Below are 8,824 nucleotides of genomic sequence, written 5' to 3'. Positions count from 1 at the left end.
CCTACAGAAAATTCCATTCCGTAAAATCTAAGTGGTCAGTTAATACATTATCACAAAGTATATGTAAACCTGTGCAAGTCAAAAGATGGTCAACACTGCAATCGCTTCGCGATTTTTTTAACTGATCCAAGGTGACTCTACATGTTAAGTGCATTGCTGAATACGCAAACTGCATTTGAAGTACACATGTCAGACCCCACAGAACGTGCCACGTACAGGTAGAGGAGAGTGAGCCTGCCAACGGGGAACCCACAGGGGTCCAGGGGAAGGGCAATGGGGCCGCGCTGGCCAAGCAGGCGCTGAGGAGGTCTGAGCTGCAGAGAAGGTACAGGTGACCAGGAAGGAGCCGGGAACGCCCCGGAGCTCCGAGGTCGCAGCAGGCCGCGGAGAAGAGCGACAGGCCAGCAGGGGCTGGTAGGAAAGCAGCGTGAGGAAAGCGGGGCCGACCTAGCGGGCAGCGCGGACCTTGCGGTAGGAAAGGCAAGGCGCAACGCGGGCTCAGGACAGGACCAGAGGTGTAATGCGCAGAGTACGGAAAAGCTACAGCGGCGCACGTGGACGCCGGGAGAGGAGGGGAAAGAGCGCGCGGGCAGGCGGGGAGCCGAAGCGAGGCCTGCGGGCAGCAGGCAGGTACGACCGGACGGGCCCGCGGAACCCAACAGCGCACACCGCCCGGGAAGGCGCGAGCGCAGCGTCAGGGACCCACAGCGCCCGCCGAGCCAGGGCCGCGCAGGAGGCGGGGCCTCAGCACGCAGGCGGGCCGAGGGGCGGGGCGTGTGCTTGACGCGCCCGGAGGCCGAGGCGGCCGCGGGCCGGGAGGGGCGGCGGCATCGGTGGCGGCCGCGGGGGAGGGGCCCGGCGTCAGCGCGTCGCCGGCTGGGCCGCGCCGGTGGCCAGGAGGGAGAGACAAGGAGGAGGAGGAGGAGGAGGAGGTGAGTAGGCTCCGGGCTGGGGAGCCGCGCGGGCCGGCAGGGAGGCGGGGAGCGCAGCCCCTCCCCTCCCCGCCGCCCGCCTCGCGGGGCCGCGCGGCGCGGAGTTCCCAGTGGGGCAGCGGCGGCGGCGGCGGCGGCGCGAGAAGTGGGGGTTGGGGGCTGGGAGCTGGGGGTGGGGGGCGGAGCTGAGGGCCGCGCGCTTCCCGGGCGCACGCGCTGCGCTCCGGGCGCCGCCGTCCGCCCGCTTCTCGGAGCGCGCCAGCCAGGCCTGTGCGTTCCGTGTTCTCCTTGCCAACTGGCCACGTTCTAATGTGTTCCCCTCGGCGTCTACCCGTGGAGCTGCCGGCTTCGCGCGGCCCGGCGCACTGCTTCCTCCTCACTGGGCCTGCGAGGGTGGCGGGGGGCGCGTCGCCGGGCTCGCTGTGGGGGCCTGCCTAGGCGGAGGGGTCTCCGCGTCGGCCGCTGGGCTCACGACGGCCTGCGGCCCCTCGCGAAGCGAGCCGGGCTCCCTCCTGAAGCGGGCCTTGTCGCCTGGCCCCGCTGTCACCCTCATCTGGGGGTTGCTGCCCAGCGCCCACTGCCCTCTGTCCGCACAGCGCGGAGGTCTCCCTGTGTCCCCCGCCCTCGATCCCTGCCGGAGGTGTCAGCCCTCGGCTGTTTTCCTTCCTCGGCAGCCAGCTGTTCCGGGAGGAGAGGTTTTCTGACTCTAAGCCCTGTGACTCCCGCAGTGTCCCCAGCTAAGTTGCAATGAGACATTCATGTCAGCTGTAGCAAAACTTGGAGGCTTCGGAGGGAACCGTGTTGCATCAGATTATCTTTGAGATCCTTTTTAAGTCGGGGCCTTGGGGCCGCGTGAAGCGGTGTTCAAAGAGGAGGCTTCACACTTTTTCTCCACCTGTAGCGCAGTTTGAAGTGGAAAACGCGCGTTGACGGCGATTTTCCGCACCAGGTGGATTTCAGTGTGCCGCCCGCGTGTGTCCTGGCTCGCCTGGGTTTACTTGCTGCTATTCCTGAAGTTGATTTGAAAGCTTAACACAGTGGTCAGGTAAAGAAACTGCTGAGGAGGGCACTGTAGCTCAGTGGAGCCATTTTATTGGCTTCTGTTAACCCGCTTAACCTTATGCTTTAAGCATGACAGGTTCTGTAGGAACCCACATACCAAGTGCAGTATTGAATTTTAATTAGTACATTCTAGGCTTGTCTTGGAATAAACTCTCTCCCACTTTCCTTTTCTTCCATATTTTCCTTAGGGTCCCTGCTGCATTTAATGAAAAAGTTTATTCAGGGTTGGAGTACGTTTTGAAACATGAAACTTTTCTTTGACGAACTTGAAAGCAATGAGTATGTAAAATCTGAACTATCATGAGGTAGGAAGCAGTGCATTTTGTAGCAGTACAATTTGAGAAACTAAGACTGTCTCTGTACTCCTGTTTCGAACTCCTGTGGACATTTTAATCTGGTGAACTAGGGAAGCACAGAATTTTTTATATGTAAGGGACCTTAGGAGTGTAATCCTACCCCATTGTTTTACAGAAAGAATTTAAGAACCAAAGACAGTTTTTGGGAGAGATTTAGCAGCAGTTGAATAGAAACAGTTGCTTTAATTCACTAACAGTTTAGCTAGTTAATTCAGATACGCTCAATGGATAATCTTGTACTGTAGCTTGATTATGATATCTTGAAACTAAGTAATTACTGTTTTTTTTTTTTGCTTATATAAGTATATAGTTTGTGATTGAGACCCATTCCATTCATTAATAATGATGCAAATTATATTTAGGAGTTATTTACATTCTGTCAGTTGAAACAAACATTACTTCCTAGTTTTGTTTGAATTTAGTAGTTATTTTCACTTCTTTATTCATATTCTTAAGATAGTCTGTATCCGTCCCTGGTGATTGGTATTTTAAAGCTCTTAGACTTAAGGTATATATAACCTGGATATTAGAAAGGGAGATCCTATGCACTTGTAATGATTGAATTCCCACCTCACCAACATCACTTTTTTTGGTGGGCCTCAAATGCAGGAGTCGTGTAGTCTGAGTCTGCTTGGGGTGGAGTGAATTTTTTGTATCTCCCATGGCATGATGTTTAATATAGTGTAAATGCTTGTGGCATTGTTGGACTTAATGAAATTTATCAAGGTAGTGGAGTGCTTGGAAGCCCTGAATCAAAGTACCTCATTTCCTTTTGTGTGTTGAACCAGATACTCTGTTAGGATGAGTTACAACATTGAAAGAGATAATGTGGAACCAAATATTGTAGACAAATTGGGAGAAGAAACTTAACATTGATAATTTTGTCCTTAAAATATTGAAACTGGAAGTGGACATTATTTAAATTTAGTTATGGAGCACCTCAGTTGAGTTAGAAAATGCAGTTTCCACTGGGGCAAAATTTGCCAAACATGAATTAACTGGTGCTCTAATTGTTACTGCTGGCCAAGTTCTAAAGCCGTGGTTTCACTTTACAGGGACATATTTTTCAGCATATAGACCTTTAAAAGGAACACAACTTTTGAAGTTCAGACTGCTTTGGCAAGCTATTCTGAATTGATATTTTAAGCACTTTTAGGTCCTGTTTGTTATGTTGAGCTTCATGTTGGCAAGAGAGAAAAACCCTGCATCTTTTTCTCTTAGGAATATATTTTTTTTTCTAATAAAAAATTAGTTTTAATGTGCAACAATTTTTTAACATTTTGCCACATTCACTTCATAGGTAGATATTATATGCATGCACATATATGCTGTTTCTTGAAAACAAGGATATTCCTATCCCAAAATGTGGGATTCATGACAGTGATCATAATGTGGGGAGAGAAGGTTATATTGTCATGTACGTGGAATAATTCAGTGAAACAATATATATATATATATATTTTGACAGGCAGAGTGGACAGTGAGAGAGAGAGAGAGAGAAAGGTCTTCCTTTGCCGTTGGTTCACCCTCCAATGGCCGCCACGGTAGGCGCGCTGCGGCCGGCGCACAGTGCTGATCCACTGGCAGGAGCCAGGTGCTCTCCTGGTCTCCCATGGGGTGCAGGGCCCAAGCACTTGGGCCATCCTCCACTGCACTCCCTGGCCACAGCAGAGAGCTGGCTTGGAAGAGGGGCAACCGGGACAGGATCGGTGCCCCGACCGGGACTAGAACCCGGTTTGCCGGTGCCGCAAGGCGGAGTGTTAGCCTATTGAGCCGTGGCGCTGGCCTCAGTGAAACAATATTTGTAACTGTGTACCAAGTAATATATCTACACGACTTTAATACTCTGTTACATTAACATACCTAAGAGAAAATGTGATGTTTGGCTGATTTCACTTTGTGTAATCTCCAATTCCATACATTTTGTTACAGATATCAAGATTTCATTTTTTTTTTTTTTTTAAGATTTATTTATTTATTTGAAAGGCATAGTTACTGAGAGGCAGAGCGAGAGGGAGAGATATCTTCCATCTGCTGTATCACTCCCCAAATGTCTGCAACAGCTGGAGCTGGGCTGATCTGAAACCAAGAGCCAGGAGCTTCTTCCGGGTCACCCACATGGGTGCAAGAGTCCAAGGACTTGGACCATCTTCTGCTGCTTCCCCAGGTGCATTAGCAGGGGGCTGGATTGGAAGTGGAGCAGCCGGGACTTGAACTGACACCCATATGGGATGCTGTCACTGCAGGCAGTGACTTTTTTACCCACTACTCCATAGCCCTGGCCCTTGTTTTTTTATTTATGGCTGAGTAATATTTCATTACATATATATATATATATACACTGTATTTTCTATTTATCCAGTTATCAGTTGATGAGCATCTAGGTCAATTCCGTATCTTTGCTATTGTGAACTAGGCTGTTATAAACATGATCCTACATGTAGGTATCTCATATGCTAATTTCACTTCTTTTGAATATAGTACCAGGAGTAGGAATTAGGCATATTTCTTTTAAAGATTCATTCAAAATACAGTACAGATGAGTTTATTTATTTATTTATTTTAATTGGAGAGACAGGGAAACAGAACTCCCATCTGGTGGATCACTCCCCAGATGCCTGCAACAAGTGGGGCTGGTCCAGGAGGAAGCCAGGAACTCAATCCAGGCCTCTCCTCTGGGTGGGAGGAGCCCAGTTACTTGAGCTATTATTCCTGCCTCCCAGTCTCCATTAGCAGGAAGCTGGAATCAGGAGCTGGAGAGGAGTTTTAAACCCTGGTGCTCCAATGTGGGGTGCAGGTATCTTAACTAATGTCTCAACTGCTAGTCTAAATCCTTGTCCCTGGTTTCTTCAGTAGACCAGAATAGTGTGTTTTATTTCTAAATGAACATTTTTCAGGTGTTTATTTTGTGAAGTAACACAGTTCTATCCTCTGAATGCCTTTGGTAAAATTTGGGCCTAGTGGATGGAAAGCCCAATCCAGAGTGTTTTGGAAGAGGTGTAAAGCTAATAGCCTTCACAGGGGCAATGTCATAGAATGCCATCATTTATTTTCTGCTGAAGCTATTACTGGAAGCATTTATCCCAGTGCAGTAAGAGGGTGTTTAGTTTGTTCGAAGCAAATCATCTCAGGTTCTATCATTGCTGTTTCTTATGTCAATCTGTCTACCTGCCTATTCAGTGCCTTATCAGTCCCTTTTACCCAGACTGAAAATACATTAAGACACCTGCATTTTCTACAGGAGAAGGGCTCTAGAATTATTCTGGTGCCCTCAGCATCTGTTGCTTAAAGAGATAGGATATCTCATCATACCCTTGGCAAAGTTCAGGCACCACAAGGGACCTCAAATACAGGCATTCAGTTTGTGATATTTTCATTTTTAATAACAATTTTGTCATCAGCACTTTAAAAATACATGGCATCAGCACTTAACCAGGTGTGTGAGGCATTTAGAATATTTAATAGAATTAGGACACAGACAGTAAGAATTAGTTAGAAAAGTTATCTAATTCTTTCCCTCGCATTCTGTAGGGTCACACTGAAGACATTAAAACAGATGATAATTTTTAAATATTTATTTTTATAAATAACCATAAAAGCAGTTCCACACTCTTTTTAGTAAATGACAAGTAGTCCACAGATTTGAAATGTCTTTTGGTGTGCTTTTCCTGTTTGTATTCCAGGTCCTTTGTGGAACTGTAACCTTATCTTAAGCCTAACTAAGCACCCTCACATCTTGGCCATCTCCCTCTTGCCATCCCCTGTCATTTCAAGGGGCTGGCCTGGTTCCTGTCCACAGGTAGAAGGTTGGGATCTTGTTGAGTCAAGATACTGTGATATGATACTGTGTCCTGAATGCATGCTTACCAGATTGACCTAGTAATTACTGAGAGCTGAGATCTTTGTTAAAATCTGAACAGTTTTTGAGTTAGCCTTTCATTCATCTTATGGACTCCCTGGATTCATCCAGTCATGAGTCAGAGCCCTTTCCTGACTAGCCTGCCCTTTTGAGATTTCATTTGATCTGGTGTCTGTTATACATTCCCTAGAATGGTCATTTTCTGCCTTTTTTTTGGACTATGTGTAATCTGTGGGTTGGGACTGAATCTGTCCTGTTCCTGACAGTGTCTTCAGCACTCAATATAGTGCCTGGCACATAGCAAGGGATAAAAAAAAAATATTGCTTAGATATGAATTCATCCCAAGAGTAAGTTCTGTGTGGGAAACTGATGTTCCTATTGAAATTTAGAATTCATTCAAGAAATATAGATACTTCCTTGCTGTCATTAGTACTAGGACATTTGTATGTTTTCAGTGATAAGCATTATATAAAAATGACTTCATCTTTCATCTGAATGGACATTTATGTAAGAAAAGGTACATAATTATAAGGCATTTCACATTTCAGTTTTTCTTGAGTTTGATTAACATGAATATATTATATCTCTTATAAATAGAAGTTTTATGGCACTATAAAGAAGTGAGTTTAATGACCCTATTTTTGTTCATTAGTGATTATATACTAAAGAGTAAATTCTCATTAAAGGCCCTTAAATGCCTACTCATAAAAAAGAGAGACCTCTTTGATTTTGTTCTCTATACAATCCCAGTTATTGTATTGAGGTAAGCTATCAAGCTCTTTAGTAGTCTAAACTTTTAATTTGGTTTCAGAACAGTAATCATATATTGAACACCCAAATTACTGTGTCTTTAACAAGTAATACAAACACTCTGTATTAAAAAAGTAATGACCATAACTTTTCTTGTAGAATTTTTCGTGTTAATTTTTGAAAAAGAACTTTTGAACTAAATTTCCCATGAAGGCCAAATCAAATACTTTTAATGATAGTGGAGTTTATGTGTATGTGTAGATGGGAGGGGCAGTAATTTTTGTAGTGGTATTTTTAAGTGGACAGTTTACTAATTAGGTTGAGGTAAACACTTTACAACTCTAAAAGGAAAACTTCAATTATCTGAATGAAATGAGATACATGAAATTAATTTAGATAAGTGGGGGAATCCTTAGTGTAAATGATGCATGTCAAAGAACATGACCTCAATCTTGATTTTTTTTCCTCCTATATATCTGCTGGATTGTGATTATGTTGTTTTTCTTGTAAGAACTCATTGTTGGGAGGAGGTAAAGTTGCTCTATAGTTTTTTCCTTTACCACTGAAGGAATCTGGAATGTGGTATTCTGTGATGAGTATAATTGCTCATATCTCTCCTGTACTGCCTGCTGTTTAAGGTGGTATACCACAGCCTTCCATTTTGTCACCTTCCTGTCAGATGTGTGTAGGGGGACTCCTTGAGAAGACGGTATGTTTGAAATTGCAGCTACACTCCTGTATGCAATCTGAAGATGTTTATAGTTGGTAGAAGTTGAATTTCAACAAGTTGTAAGGGTGAATTAGGCTGCATAAACCTTGATTCCTTCCCTGTTCCTCTTCGGATTTAAATTAAGCAGCCATCTTACAATGTAAGCCCTTAAGATAGAAACAAACGTTAAAGCATTTACCTCTGACCTTTATTGATCTACATGAAATGGAAATTTTGCTGATTAGTTAGAGTTTGGGAAAATGATTTCTGCCATAGTTGACTAAATGTTGCCGCATTCCTGGGCTTCTGCCGTCTCAGAGCTTCATGAATTTGCAGATCCTGTGCAGCTATGATGACATTGCCTTCTAGGGTTTTGTTTTGTTTTTAAATGGAGGCAAGTTTGTCTCAGCCACAGAGATGTGTGCTGACACCTTTGTAAGTGAATTTACTTCTTACTTTAACATTACATATAGTTTCTTTCCTTAAAGCACCTGAAAACAAGGCTCTTTTAAGCATGCATTAACTTCCCTTTCACCACTTGGTCTTTAAGGTACAAGAAAGATGACTCATTTTGATTGTTTTGTATATAGTGGATATGATATCTGTAAGCTCTGTATCCATACCTTGTGAGCATTTCCTAGGTCTTTGAGGCCTTCCTAAATATGTGCTGGCAGTGTGACTGAAGATTTTGGGCTACAGGGTCAATCCCCAATGATTTTATATAATACATTTTATATGGGAGAGATAGTTGGTTAACTTTGAGTTTCAGTTTCTGCATCTATGAAATGGGGATAATATCCCTTGATACTGTTGAGATTTTTTTTTAAATTTTAGATGCAAAAATTTGATATTTAAACAGTGTGCATTAATAAGTTATTTAGATGATGGACTGTTCATTTTAATCTATTTGCTTTTAACTGACACATAAAAATTGTACATATTTATGCTGCCAGCTAATGTTTGAATACATCTATACATTGTATTATGTCCAATAAGGGAAAACATATGTATCAAACATTTAACATTTTTTATGAAAACATTCAAAATTTTTTTTCTAATTTTATTTTTTTAGAGAAATATTTGGTGCATTATCATTGTTTAATTTAAAAATTTTATTTATTAGAGGAGAGAGAAGAGGGAGAAGGGAGGGTAGGG

General features: G+C 43.9%; 1 protein-coding gene across 3 annotated transcripts in view; it reads left to right on the top strand.

Moving 5' to 3' along the window:
• Positions 1 to 852: 852 nt before the first annotated feature.
• Positions 853 to 8,824, top strand: part of GTDC1 (glycosyltransferase like domain containing 1) — a 435,900-nt gene continuing 427,928 nt past the window's right edge. For 2 of the 3 annotated variants that reach the window (XM_062186312.1, XM_062186277.1), the window contains exon 1: positions 874 to 932. The gene's annotated coding sequence lies outside the window, so the exon portion shown is untranslated. Of the gene's footprint in view, positions 933 to 8,824 lie in introns of all 3 variants that reach the window. The other variant, XM_062186286.1, reaches the window with a different exon arrangement.

The sequence above is a fragment of the Lepus europaeus genome, chromosome 1, assembly GCF_033115175.1.
Source record: "Lepus europaeus isolate LE1 chromosome 1, mLepTim1.pri, whole genome shotgun sequence".
Lineage (NCBI taxonomy): Eukaryota > Metazoa > Chordata > Mammalia > Lagomorpha > Leporidae > Lepus > Lepus europaeus.
Note: the sequence above shows the minus strand (reverse complement) of the source record. Positions and strands in the feature narration are given on the sequence as shown.